The sequence below is a fragment of the Arachis ipaensis genome, chromosome B05 (genome assembly GCF_000816755.2).
Source record: "Arachis ipaensis cultivar K30076 chromosome B05, Araip1.1, whole genome shotgun sequence".
Classification (NCBI taxonomy): Eukaryota; Viridiplantae; Streptophyta; class Magnoliopsida; order Fabales; family Fabaceae; genus Arachis; species Arachis ipaensis.
The window spans coordinates 132,644,076-132,659,503 of NC_029789.2; the positions used below are offsets into that span (position 1 = coordinate 132,644,076).

The 15,428-nt window shown below is 38.5% G+C and overlaps 1 protein-coding gene across 2 annotated transcripts in view; it reads left to right on the forward strand.

Moving 5' to 3' along the window:
• Positions 14,858–15,428, forward strand: part of LOC107641167 (phosphopantothenoylcysteine decarboxylase-like) — a 2,290-nt gene continuing 1,719 nt past the window's right edge. The window contains exons 1-2 of one of the 2 annotated variants that reach the window (XM_021103557.1): positions 14,858–15,014; positions 15,208–15,345. The gene's annotated coding sequence lies outside the window, so the exon portion shown is untranslated. The remainder of the gene's footprint in view (positions 15,015–15,207; positions 15,346–15,428) is intronic. The other variant, XM_016344672.2, reaches the window with a different exon arrangement.

Here is a 15,428-nt window from a genome sequence, read left to right on the forward strand (position 1 = left end):
TCCCAACTGATTCGAATTTCACTGATTCGAATTTCATAGGCCAGATTCGAAAGAATTCGAATTACGGTAATTCGAATCTCTTACACACAGTAATGCTCATTTTTTTATTAAAAAATTAATAATTGATTAAAAAATTTTAAAAAATATATATTTTATTTCATACATTAAAAAAAAGTTAATAAGATAACTCCTAACATTTTTTAAACTTTTTTTAAAAAAAAATTATTTTGCATAGAAGATGGCTTAAAATGACTTAAAATGCCTTTTATTTGCGTAAATTTTTCCCCTTGGCTTAATTGAGTGTTTTGCCCAAAAATGGGCAAAAGAGTATTGTATAAAATTCGAATTGAAAGCTCATTAATATTTTAAAGAAGTCGTAATTAAATATTTTATTAGCTTTTTTAATGTATGAAATAAAATATATATTTTTTATTTTTAAATTATTAATTTTTTTAATCAATTATTAATTTTTTAATAAAAAAAATGGGCAAAATTAAATCATGAGTAATTCGAATCTGGCCAATTCGAATTACTATGTGCAGCGTGTATGAGTGTAATTCGAATCATCCTGATTCGAATTACTGTGGGTGTAATTCGAATCAGGTTTATTCGAATTAGTAGGTGTGTGCGTGTGTGAGTAGTTCGAATCAGTGTGATTCGAATTACATGTAATTAGAGTTCAAATTAGGCTGATTCGAACTATATATAAATGACTCTTAATTGATTCATGAACCAATTTTTGGTTTGGCAGATTTCTGTAATTTTTTTCTCCCATTGACTTAATATAGTGATTTGTCCTAATTTTGTTGATATAGTATTTTAATTAGAACAAAAACCCAAATTAAATCAAATGGGCCAAAAGTCAAAGCTAAATTATTCGTGACATGGATCACCAAGCATAATTCAAACTAAGAGCTAATAAACCAATAGTAATTCGAATTATTGGTCAATTAGTTTCGAAACCAATTATTGGTCAATTCAAACTAAGAACTAAAAAACTAATAGTAATTCGAATTAACTCAACTCATTTATTTTGGAAACCAATAATTCGAATTAAGTTTGGAAGTGTAATGCATTTGAATTAGAGGAGTGCTAGGGGCCAGCAAGTTTTGTGTTTTATAACCATCAATTGGCCATCGATAGTATTTTTAATGGTGTGAGATTATATCTAATGGTGAGAGATCACTCACTTTTCTTTTGATGGTTAAGTGCTGGCCAGATTATTAAAATAGTGCTGGCCCCCTAGACTTTTCCTTTGAATTAACCCAATTCAAATTTATTTTGGAAACCAATAATTCGAATTAAGGTTGGAAGTGTAATTGAATTATGCATGCATTATGTCCCAGGTAATTCGAAGGGATAATTACTTTTTTCGTCCCCAAAGTCTGGGGTCAAAATCAAAATCGTCCCCAAACTTTTTTTTTTATTAAAATCATCCTCAACGTTCAAAAACACTTTAAAATCGTCCTTTTCTATTTTTTGGACCAAATTACCCTTAACTATTAATAAAAATTAAAAATAATATTAAAAAAAATAAAACCCCACCCCACCCACACCCAGCATCTCTTCGTCTCTCCCCCCACCCCAAACCCACCCCCAATTTCCCTTCCTCCTACTCTCTGACCCTCCAACCCAAATCCCCCCGCCGCCGCTTCTGCTTTTCTGCTTTTGCTTTCTGCCTTCTCCTTCTTCTTCTTCTTCTTCTTCTTTTTCTTCTTCTGTGAACTGGATTTTTGATGAAATTTGTTGTTGTTGATGAAATTTGTTGTTGCTGAAATTTGAATTTCTAAATTTTTGATGAAATTTGTTGTTGTTGATGAAATCTGTTGATGATGATGATGATGACCATGAAGAGAAGGGCATGAGGAAGGGAGTTGGAGGTTACGGTGAGGGAGTGGGGTGAGGGGGTGGGGGCTGTTTGGTGGTGTTGGTGTTGGTGTTGGTTGGTGTTGGTGGTGGTGGTGGTGGTGGTGATGGTGGTGTTGGTGAGGAAGGTGAAGAGGAGAATGATGATGATGAGGGGATTTTGGTCCAAAAATTTGAGAAAGGATGATTTTAAAGCATGTTTGAACGTTGAGGATGATTTTAATAAGAAAAAAAAGTCAGGGACGATTTTGATTTCGACCCCAGACCTTGGGGACGAAAAAAGTACTTATCCCTAACAATTATCATTTATCATAATTTTCAAAATGATTAATGTAACATAAACTCGACAAGAAAAGGCAATTTACCTGAGCTCCTTAGTCAAATATACTAGTAAGTTCAACAGGAATTCTTCCTTCTTTAGAAAGGAAATAAGTCTTCAGTGCAATCAATGTCCCATCAAATTTAGACTCCAAATGTTTAAAATCAGCTTGGGAGTAATTTGTAGAAGACATTGAAGTAGAAGAATTAGCTAACTGGCTAGGACGATTGGCATTTCTGAAAGTATTAGTATGTGTTGCTCCTATTCCTATGCATCGCACCCTACCAGAATGCTCTTCTCCAAACACTTTGCCAATAACATCATTTGTGGATGGTCCATATTTATCTTTCTCATTTTGGGTCATAACTAGTTCATTGATGGTAGTGTTGGTATTGATGGTGGTTGTGGTGGTAATGTTGGTGAGGAAGGTGAAGAAGAGAATGATGATGAGGGTATTTTGGTCCAAAAATTCGGGAAAGGATGATTTTAAAGCGTTTTTGAACGTTGAGGATGATTTTAATAAAAAAAAAAGGTTGGGGACGATTTTGATTTCGACCCCAGACCTTGGGGACGAAAAAAGTACTTATTCCTAATTCGAATTATACATGCATCTTACGTTAATGTAGTTTGAATCATACTGATTCGAATTATGCAGCAATCATATCTAATAGTTTGAACCCGGTTGATTTGAAATATGTATATATATAGTTCAAAATTGGTTGGTTTGAATTATGAAGCCCCAAACGTGTATAAGTATGGTGTGAATGTGAATTCCTCTCATTAGAGTGAAACGCAATGGCTAGTGAGGAGAGTATTTTAGTGTTGGTGCATTATAGAGGGTCAATTAAGAAAAAAACACGTTCTGGCATTAAGTTACTGATAAGGATCCCCTCAGTATTTTTTTGAAACCTACGAATTTTGCTGACTTCCTGAATTCCATAATACGAAAACTTGGACTACAAGGTGTGAAACGGGTTGAGAAGTTATTCTATCGCATTCCGATCTCAGTGCTGCGAGATGACGTGAAGTACGATTCGTTTGTTATAGGAAGTGACAAGGATTTAGAGGTCCTCTTCCATTGTCGTCGGCAGTTTCCCGAGGTCAGGACTCTTGAGCTGTTGGCAAATCTGGTTGATGTGGTCTCTAGCTCAGGTGGTTCGAACATGAATACCTAAACTGCAGGAACGGTAGCCTGTTCTAGTTCGAGACCTGTTGGTGCATCGTCATCCGTGCCTGTGATTGCACCTTAGGATGAGAATGTGACCTCCCCGTCGTTCGCCATTGATCTCAACCGCAGTGGTGGTGGTGGAGACGTCGGTATCATTGAGAGGGCGCCGATGTCATTGCATTGTGGGGCATCGACCGGTGTGGATGATGCATTGCCGGATGATGATGTCGCTGATGATGTGGAGCCGGACATCATTGCTGATGACGTGGAGCCGGACATCATTGCTGATGACAATGGTGATGACATAGCAGCGAGTGGTCCAGCTGGGGCTAGCGGTGGTTCCAACTCAGGGACTTAGCAATACCCCCCGCACTTTTCATCTCTGGACTTGGATGCGATGAGACAGGAGGGGGTTCCTGGGGAACCTATTGGATTTGGTGCCAGAGATACCCAGGGTATCAGAAGTCTATCAGAGTTTCAGGTTGGTCAACAGTTTCAGGATAAAGAGGAGGCTGTGTTGAGCGTGAAGACGTATAGCATCCGACGCGGGGTACGATACAAAGTGGTGGAGTCCGATTATCGCAAGTATCTTGGAAAGTGTATTGAATTTGGCAACGGGTGCACATGGTTGATTAGGATCAGTCTCCGCCAGCGCATGGGTATTTGGGAGGTGAAACGGTATAACGGACCTCATACTTTTCTGGCCACGTCGATCTTGAGCGATTACAGGAGTCTTGATTATCACGTGATCTTGGCATTCATCATGCCAATGATTAGAGCTGATGCATCCATTTGTATCAAGGTACTTCTGAATGCGACAGAGGCACATTTCAGGTTTAGGCCGGCTTATAAGAGGGTTTGGTTGGCTAAGCAGAAGGCCGGTGGAGTCTGACTATCGCCGGTATGTTGGGAAGTGTTCTGAGTTTGGGAATGGGTGCACATGGTTGATTAGGCTAAGTCTCCGGCAGCGCAAGGGTATTTGGGAGGTAAAACGGTACAACGGACCTCATACATGTCTCGCGACGTCCATCTCGAGCGACCACAGGAGTCTGGACTATCATGTAATCTCGGCCTTCATCATGCCAATGGTTAGAGCTGATGCATCCATCTGTATCAAGGTACTGCTGAATGCGACAGAAGCACATTTCGGGTTTAGGCCGACTTATAGGAGGGTTTGGTTGGCTAAGCAGAAGGCCGTGGCACAAATTTACAGAGACTGGGATGAGTCATACAACGAGCTGCCGCGGTGAGTCTTAGGTGTGCAGTTGACGATGCCTGGTAGTGTTGCAGTGTTGAGGACGAGTCCTGTTCGTGTTGGTGGTCAGGTGGATGACTCGCATGCCTAGTTTCATCGACTTTTCTGGACATTTCCACCGTGTATAGAGGCATTCCGTCATTGCAAGTTGTTGGTGAGTATTGACGGGACCCACCTGTATGGTGAATACGGGGGTACGCTTCTTGTTACGATTGCACAAGACGAAAACTCGAACATCCTGGCTGTTGCCTTTGCACTCGTGAAAGGTGAGAATGCTGAGTCCTGATCATTTTTTCTATCCTATCTCCGTCAGCACGTGACCCCGCAGCCCGGTATCCTGGTGATATTAGATAGGCACAACGGCATCAAGGCCGCACTTGAGGCTCCTGACGGAGGTTGGCTACCACCTACTGCATTCCGTACATCCTGTATTCGACATGTAGCTGCAAATTTTGCTCTCACTTTTAAGGGGAAGGATGCACGGAGACTTCTTGTGAATGCGGTATATGCCAAGACTGAGGTTGAATTCGATTACTGGTTTGATATTCTACGAACTGAAGACCCTGCCGTGTTTGACCCAGGTTGGGTGACCACCCTCGATGTACGTCTTAAAATCTATAAGGCAACCCCTAACATAATGTCCATCGATCGATAGCCTTAACTGGTACGCCATGTCCTACAATGTGATCGTGCACTCCCCGAACAGCATATGAAACGTGTGCATCTCCGGGCGCCAGCGCTCCACGAATGCACTAACCAGGGGCTCATCCAGCCTAAACCATCTCTCGTTAAGCCTCGCTAGATGGTATACGCCGGGCATCTGCAAGTACGGAACGTACCTCTCGTCCAGGCGCATGCCCTGCTGCCGTCGCATGCTCGAAATACATCGGTGGGCTGCATAAAGAATGTATCAGATTGTGTCTCGGCATCGGAACATATTGACACAACATCATTCACTAATGCATATTGTATAGCAGAACATACAACTTGTATTCTACCAAATCATGTTACACATCAAACTCTGACTAATGAGAAAATATTTTTAAAACATTTTCGTAAAAAGAGTGTACTTAATTACGATAAAAAAATTTATCCTACGAGGACTAGTCAAGTAAGCAAAAAAACATTTTCTCTAGATAACTTTTTCTACTTATTTGTGTTCACCCATAAACCACTAATATAACCACTTAACAACAATATATAATGACTACCATTATAACATACAAAAGGTCAAAATATAAAAAATAACACATTAATTCCTACTTTAAAAGGAAAAATCACACTAACCTGTTCATTGATGACACCAGCTATATGTGCGACCCCATCCAAACGATAGAGTCGATCCGGGTCATCCCCCATCAGCTGAATATTCTATTGAACACTTAGTTGGGGTCATTTTCTCTAAGATTTGGTGGGGCAGAGAGTTTGGAATAGTGGTTCGAATGAGCTTGACTCGAACTCTATTTATAGGGCAAGCCTTTGTAATTCGAATTGGGTTGTTTCAAATTACTAGGGATAGCCAAACAAGGGGTAATTTGTACCATGTTAATTCGAATTACTAGGGGCTTCAATTCGGTGTGCTAGTTCGAAACAAGCTTATTCGAACTAGTATGCATCTTATTTGTATGTAATTCGAATCTAGTTGATTCGAATTACCTTAGGAGCTCATGCAGGCACAATTCAAGTCATATTGATTCAAATTACTAGGGGTTTCTATTGCTTTGTGTAATTCGAATTAATTTGATTCGAATTACTATTGATTTGTTTAATTCAAATTTGGTTGATTCGAATTACAGAGTATATTGTTCTTGGGAGATTCACGTTGCAGTTTTGGTTTTTGTTGAATTGTGTAATTTTTTTCTCCCCTTGGTTTAGTTACATGATTTGCCCTTTTAATTATTTAATTATAATCTTGTATAAATATAATTGGTTATTTATATTATTTTAAAAAATTTTAATTTAAATTCTTATGTGAATTAAAAGATGATTTTTAATGAATTTTTAGAAATTATTTATTATTCTTTTTTAAATTCAAGATCAAAAGATGATTTTTGAAGGGCTATTTACCTATATAAAATGAATGGAAGAAAAGTTTACTCAAATACAACAAATGAGAATCCCTTATCTCTTCGTGTCCTTTTTCATTTTTATGTAATCCGTGGTAACATGCCACATTTTCTCAATTGTACATAAACCGTGGAAAGTAATCACGGATTAGGCATTGAATATTATGGGTGAAAATCGTGCTAAGTTATCACGGTTTAAGAAGGAATTTTGGTCATAAAACCTGGTAAGCTACCACGGTATATGAGAGCCTATATATATACATAATCCTCGTGAACTCTTGACAAATTTCATTGTGGGTGGGCAAAAATTTTTGTGGTGAGGAGCTGAGAGAGAATCCGGGGCCATCAAGACTCTAGCGCGGTGGAGCCATGGAAGACGAAGCTCACATGTACCGATTGAATGGCGTTGCGCACTTGGCTGGAAACATCGACCAAGAGGTTAGTGAACCATTTTTTATTCTAATTTGAGATGTGTTGAATTAATTTTTTCGGAAATAAATTCTATATTTTTAAAATTTCATTAGTGTTGACATAATGTTGTCTTCCACATTTGCAGCCGACTAGGGTTATTTCATGTGTTAGGAGACAACAAAATATGCCTCGCACGAACAGATTATACCGTATTTGGAGACTGTGGGTTTGTATCACTTGGATAGGCTGAACAGTCAGTGGTTCTGGGTTGATGAGGCTCTAGTTAGCGCATTCGTTGAGAGGTGGTGTCCTGAGACGCACATATTTCACATGCCGTTTGGAGAGTGCACTATCACTTTGTAGGATGTGGCATATCAACTGGGTTTGCCCATTGATGGAGAGGCCGTTAGTGGGTGCCTCATTGACTTTGAGAATCTGACGGACAACGGAAGACCAGCATGGGAGTGGTTTCCGGAATTGTTTGGCGAGCTACCGCCACCGAATAAAGTCAAGCAGATGAAGTTTCACTTCACATGGTTCCATGAGAGGTTTCGGGTTCTCCCAGCAGATGCTAATGAAGAGACAGTGCATATATACGCGCGTGCTTACATTATGATATTGCTGTCGTCTCAGCTATTTGGGGACAAGAACGCGAACCGGGTTCACCTTCGTTGGTTGTCATATCTGGCATCGATGGACAAGTTGGGAAAATATAGCTGGGGCTCGGCTGCACTGGCCTGGTTGTATAGATTTCTGTGTCGTACGATAAACAGAAACATTGTTAACTTGGCCGGACCACTTCAACTACTACAGTTTTAGATTTTCTGGAGGTTTTCCACTCTCAGACCTAGTGGTTTTGATGTGTTTGGATTTCCGCTGGCCTCCAGGTATGGATTATTATTTTGTATGGATTACATGTGTATTTTGATGTGGAATCGTTTCTATTGAAATGCTCACAACGACATTTGTAGGTGTGCAACATATCTACCTACAACCAATGTCGGGGAGCAAAGAGTGGTGTCAGCACGCCTTTCATTGGATAGATTGCGTGATTGCGACGTGAGTCATTTCTAATTTGATCTTTGTTTAATTCAGTGCTCATACGATGCTTACATTGATGGTGTTATCTAACATTAGCTTGTCCATCACAGTTTCTATGGGAGCCTTATTCTGCCCTCGATGTGGCAGCTATTGTTCATCCGGAGATACTTGTTGTGGAGCACAGTAGGCTATGGAGGGCGGTCACATGCTTGATATATTTTGCCCCGATAGAGTGGCATCAGGTGCATAGAGTGGTACCGCAGTTTGGCGGGGTTCAGCATCTCTCCCAGCTGGCTCTGAACATAGATTGGCTCCATGCGAAGGATAGTAGGGGTGGAGATCGATGGTTTTCCAGTTATTATCAGGAAGGGCATCTGCACTGGAACAACAGGCTTTATTCAGTCATCCAGGTCGATAGAGTAGCTGATCCAGGTCCATTAGTGGAGTACCTGGACTAGTGGCATCGTGTGGCCCACAGATTGCTGTCCCCAAATGCTGCATTTCATGATCCTAGGCCGATGGTTGTGTCGGAGGAGGCTCGTCACAGAGGATCGTCCCAGGCACCTCCCAGGGTGCAAGTACCGGACAGACCTGACAACAGGCGTGTTGAGAGGCGTCAGCGAATCGGCACACGTGCCACCGACCGAGAGTGGCGATGGCTCGACGTCCTTATGGATGAAGACGAAGGGTGTACTTATGATGGAGGCCAGGTGGATCATCGTGTTCCTCGACGTCGAGCCGGACGGTATGGTCGGAGGGATGGTCGTGGACGAGCTAGAGGTAGAGGTATCCCCACTGGTGATGAGCAAGTTGAAATTTCTGCGGGTGAGGGTGCCGAAGGTTTAAACACAGGGATAGCTCATGCCACCTACGAAGTTGGTGGTAGCTCTCAGTTGTTCAGGGATGTCGGGACACATGTATTCACTGATTTGCCTACCGCGGACGTTGGCATGGACATCGGGGATCATGTCAGTGAGTCACATTTCTATATGGACATAGCAGACATGCTGAGGGACGACGATGCTACCATTATAGGCCACAGATGTCAGATGGACAGTCCCAGGTTGCCGAGTACCAGCCACAAATGCAGGATGTTCAGCCACAGATGCAGGGTGTTCAGGCTTAGTTTGGGGTGGATCTCAATAAGTCTGCAGCATCTCCATATGACCCATGGTTCACTATGGGTGGGACTCCTGCATCAACATTTAATGCCGTTTTGCCACATACATCCCCAGCAGGGCATGGTCAGCGACCGACGAGGGTGCAGCATCCTGCTAGATATGGCACCGGGTCTCACCTAATCGGTGGTTTCGACGTTGATGATGATGATACCATCGAGGATTTGGAATAGCATTCGGATTATGTATGTGTGTCTTATTATATTGTGGTATTGTGTGTGTGTGTGTGTGTGTTACATATATTTTATGATATTTGCTTATGAACACCTTTGTAACAACTTTTTAGCTCTTTTATGAATCTGTCATCATGCTTTAATTAAACATCATATAAAATTAAACGACTTAAACATACGTAATACAATGAACTCAACAACAACAACAACCATGAAGTCAACATCTAATATTAAACAACTTAAGCATTCGTAATATAATGAACTCAACATTAACCGTGGTAAGTCACCAAGGTTTATGTTCGCAAAGCTCTCTTGAATAAACCGTGATATGTTACCATGATTTATGTTCAAAAAGCCCCTTTATAAACCGTGTCATGTTATCACAGTTTACGTGTAATTCACTAAAACGTGGTAAGTTACCACGGATTACATAAAAATGAAACAGGATATGAAAGTAAAGGATTCTCAATTGTTGCATTTGAGTAAACATTTCCTCAATCTATTTCATTTAGGTAAATTGCCCACTTTTGAATTTTTAGAAATCCTTTATTGTCCCGTTTTAAATTTATTAGATTTTCTAGAATTTGAACTAATTTTTTTTTTGATATTTTATTTGAGTCCAAATAAGGATATTACTTTATTGACATTTATGTTTTAAAGTTAATATAGAATAAATAAATAATTAAGGTCAATTCACTTAAATAAAATATTTGTTGGAGAAGAATATTACTCAAATACAAGTGAAGGTAAGTCAAGTGAGCAATTCAACTTGAGTTCACAAGTCCTAATCAAAGACTAGAGTTAGTGAAGCTCAACCTAACTAGCAACTTTCAATCACAAACCAACAAGAGACTTTGACAATTCAAGAGTTTCCAATTTACTCAATCTAAACTAAGAACATAAAAATCTAATGTAAAATCCAACCAAACATTTTATCAAACACTTGGAAGGTATAAAATAAAAACATGGAAACTAACAAGATATAGCAAAATCTAAGACTAACAATTGCAAGAGGAAACAATAACAACAAAGTAAAGGAAGCAATCATAAACATAAAAACATAAATTGCATTAATATGGATTAAAGGAAACAGAAGAGTTCATAAACTAAATTGGCAACATAAAGGAATCAATGATAGAAGTAGACAAACCAAAGTACTAGAACAAATAAAAGTAGAAGAAAACTAAATAAAAGTAAGGTAGAAATCTGAATTTGAGAAAACTACATCTAAACCTAACTAATGTGAAAGAATGTGAAGTAAATGATTGATTCCCTTCTTCCAGCTTCACTCTACAGCCTCTAATAAGTATTCTCGGGCCTGAAACTGGGTCCAAAGGAGCCCAAAAACCGCCCTCAGTATTTTTTGTAAGTTGTAGCACGTGACGCTCTGTTACGCGTACGCATCGCTGGTCTTTTTTCCTATCCACGCGTAGGCGTCAGCCACGCGTGCGCTCGTATGCCTGCTGCGCTGGTCATGCGTACGCGTCACCCATGCGTGCGCGTCGCTACCAGATTCTGAAATACTTCAATTCTTGTATTCTTTCTACTTTTGCATGCTTCCTTTCCATCCTCTAAACCATTCCTGTCCTATAAATCCTAAAAATACTTAACAAACATATCACGTCATCGAATGGTAATAAGAGAGGATCAAAATTAGCAAATTTGAGGCCAAATAAGCATGTTTTCAATCATAACACAAAATTAGGAAGGAAAATGTAAAATATGCGAATTATATACATAAGTGTGAGAATAATGGATAAAATCCGCTCAATTCAATACAAAATAAGCCGTAAAATAGCGGTTTATCAAAGCCAGCCGCGGATTCCTCATTTGGTGTGGAGTTAGAATTTTGTTAGAGAGAGGAAATTCTAGAGAGGGAGGAGCACTTTGAGAGTGGATTCAGATTTTCTCAGCACTGACCTTCAATTGGACATCATGGCAGACAAACAGAGCTTGTACCGACTGAACGGTGTTGCCCATATTACCGGTGCCATTGTCGACGAGGTTAGCTTTGTTTTATTTTTCTGAGTAATAGAATTTTTTAAATAGAATATAGTATGGAGGGTATACTAGAATTTATAATTTAACCTTTATAGTTGAGTATTAGACTTTGCAATTTAGGATGTAGAATGTAGTAGGGGTATACATCCAAAAACCAAAATATCGTTAACTGGTTAAAATATCATAACCACATTTTGGTTAACTAACACAACAAAACAAATTTAAAACTGTATCCATGTTTTTCAAAATTGGTTAATCAGAATCAAATTTAAAAAAATCGTTTTTTAACCGATTAAACAAAACCAGAACCAAATTTTAAAAAATTTTGATTTCAAACTTTTATTTTAAATATTCGATTTTTAAAAAAGGTTTTTTTTTTAAGAAACTGGTTTTTTGATCTAGAAACCGGTTTTTGTCCAAAACGGGTTTATTTTTTATAACTGATTAAAAACCGATTTTTAAATTTTATAACCAATTAATAACCAATTTTATCATATAAAACCAATTTGATTAATTAACCAAATTAAATTTTTGGTTAACCAAAAAATAAATTTGGTAATAATAATTAAATTTTTTAATTATTTCATTGTTTAGTTATGGTATTATTTATTTATTTGGTGTAATTAGTTAGGATTTTTCCGTGTATCAAGTAGAATTTAATTGTTTTGTGTATATCTTTTCTGCATGGTGCAGCCAAGTAGGTGTATCTATAGCATTCGGCAGAAACAAAATATGTCTATGCTTGAATAGATCATATCTTATTTAGAGAGGGCTACTTTGTACCACTTGGCCACGCTAAACAGTCGTTGGTTCTGGTTGGATGAGCCTATGGTCAGTGTGTTCATTGAGAGGTGGCGTCTCGAGACGCACACTTTTCACATGTCTTTTGGAGTGTACATGGTGACGCTGCAAGATGTGGCGTTTCAGCTTGGGTTGCCTGTCGACGGGAAGGCCGTGAGTGGGTGCCTGGCAGAGTTTGAAAAATTTATGGAGGATGGCCGACCAACTTGAGAATGGTTTCAGGAGTTATTCGCTATAAGACTCATTCCAATCGCCGTAGATCTATGCTACTGCCTTCTTCTTGGCCATCCAGACCTTCCTGTAGCTAGGCGTAAAACCATAGGTTGCTTCAGTTGCTACCTGCAACACCTTAATCGTAACTGACGCATTGGCTCTGACCAACAAAAAGATCCTCGTATGTATGACATGAAGCAGAATAAGTAATAAATTGAATCAAGCTGATTCAATTTACTATATATATGCTGCAGAAGTAGTAAATCAAATAAACTTGATTCGATTTACATGTAAATAACATAATATAGAGATGTTCTAGGACATGCGTGTAATAAAAATTGATTTAAGACATTTGTGTAATTTTGAACCTCGTTCAGTTTATTAATGTAAATGACCCTAGTAAATATAAGAGGTAAATATAAATCAGTATTCAAAAGATTCTGGCACTGATAAAATAGTACCTAACTTTTGTTATTAACAAAATAGTCTCTGAATGATTTTAAAATTTGACAAGCGTGTCCCTGAACTCGCCAGAGTACATCTTTGATGAGAATGCTGTTAAGCTAGCCACTATATTTTGCTGAGATAGCAACCTTGTTAATGTTAATGTATATACTTAATTGAAATTTTTAATTAAACACCCTAATCCAACCTGAAAAATCAAAACATCAAAATCCCATTTTTTTTGAAACCTTAATCCGCTCCCTCCCCAATGCACTCACTATGAGTTGCCCAAACCTAAAAAATCCAGCGAAGGATTCCCCTCTCCAACACACTAAGTTTACCTTAATTTTTCCAAATCTCTCTCCCAACGCACTCATTTATAACCATAAACCATACTGATAACCACAAACATAACAATATAAAAATTCATATTCCAATCAGGTCATCAATCTTGGTATCAAAATCACAACATTCATTAAAAAAATTAGAGAAAGAGAATGAAAAATGGAGAAAGATAGATTGATTCTCTAAGAGAATGAAAATCAGAGAAAGACGGAATGAAAATAGATAATGAAAATTTATGAATTGGACACCACAATAAAGCTTCAAGAAGAGGACGGTAGAGATGCTGGCTAGACAAAGGTGGCGAAACACGAGAAAAAGACAAATTGATTCAGTGAGAGAAACGGAGTCACGGAAACAATTCGACAACACCAGAGAGACAGACCCACAAAGACGAACTCAAGGCGGAAGAGAAGCGGCACGTAGAAGCAGAGGCGGAGGCCGAGAAGGCGAGTCACGTCGGAGCCAAGACGACAGCTTTAACACTGGCAAAGGAGGCACGGAGATGTGGTGCAGGGATGGCGCTGAGAAGACATTAGCGAAGATGCAGGGATGACGCGACGCAGAAGACCCGGCGATGAGTCGGCGACCGTGCAGTGTCGGCGACAGAGAGTGAGAAGGTTGAGGCGCCATTTCAAAGTGAGAGAGCGAGAGAGTACGTTGGGGAGGAAGAGAATTAGGGTTTTAGAAAAGGGGGTCGGTGTTTTGATTTTTCAGGGTGGAATTTTTAATTAATTATCTACGTATTTCACATTAATAAGGTTGCCATATCATCAAAATATGATGGCCTTCGAAATGAGGCGGTTTTAGAAATGAAAAGATATGTAATGCGATTGAAGCTATTAGAGAATTCTACACCCATTTACCTTAGCATCGTTCTCGTCAGAGATGTACTCCAGCGAGCTCAGGGGTACACTAGTTAAATTTTAAAATTATTTAGGGACTATTTTATCAATAACAAAAATCAGATACTATTTCATCAATTTTAGAATCTTTCGAATACTAATTTGATATTTACTTCTAAATATAAAGTTGAAGCTTTTAATTATTCTTTTAAAATTTGATCGAGTTAAAACTCAACATTCTTTTGTGCAAGCTCATAACTTTTTTTTTTTTTGGTGGATTGATCTTGTTATTATTAACAAAAATTCTCCACTAAAAAATCAGCACCCACAAAGACATTGATTTCTAATCAAAAAATAATTTAGCTTTAGCATATGCAGCACCACAAACTTCCTTGATTCACATCACCGTAGCAAAGTCTTCTTTAAGTTTTTTATTGTAATTTTCTTTTAAAATCTAAGCAAGGTACAAACCTGTAAAGTAATCATACGACAAAACAAATTTAGAATTTAAATAAGGGAATATAAACATTTTTTAACAAGGTAAAATTGATACCCGAAATGGAGTATCCATTTGGGGTTAAAATTTCTTTCTTGTGATTAAAATTTCTTTCTTGTGATTAAAATTTCTTTTTAAGGTTAATTGAATTTAGTTTTGTAAACAAAAACGTTTCTTCTTGTTTAATAAAATAAGGACCATAGTTAAATTTTTATTGTGAATTCAGCAAGCAAAGAACCCTCTATATAAACCCAACTAACTCACCATCATTTCTAATTTCTCTGTTACGAGAAAAAATATTCAAGAAGCTTATGCTGGCGGGTTTTCAATTCTCTGTTCTGTGTTGTGTTGCTTCTGATATTCAATCACCATTCCCCAACGAGAAAGCTCGGAAGGTGATGCAACTAATTCTATTATTCCTTTCTTAGTTTCATTGTTTTGAAAACTTCTTTCTTTTTCCCCCGTTTTTCTTCCGTTTGATTTTTGCATCATTTGGTGATGAATTCTCAGAGCACCCCATCAACAATGAAGCCTAAAGTTTGAGTCTTTTTATGTGAATTTTCAATCTTTTTGTATGTTGAATCGTAGGTCATCCATTTCTTGCAACGTTTGAGAGAATACGTGCCTTCTGTTTCAAGATTCAGTTATCTTTCTATTCTTCTTGTGAAGTGATCCTGAAACAGTTCATCACTTCTTTTAGCTCTGAAGTGAAGCAACTACTATTGTGTAACTAAATTTGCCTTGATTCCTTCTTATGCAAATCGAACTTTGACTTCAAATAATTTTCATCCCCCCCCCCCCCCCCCCCC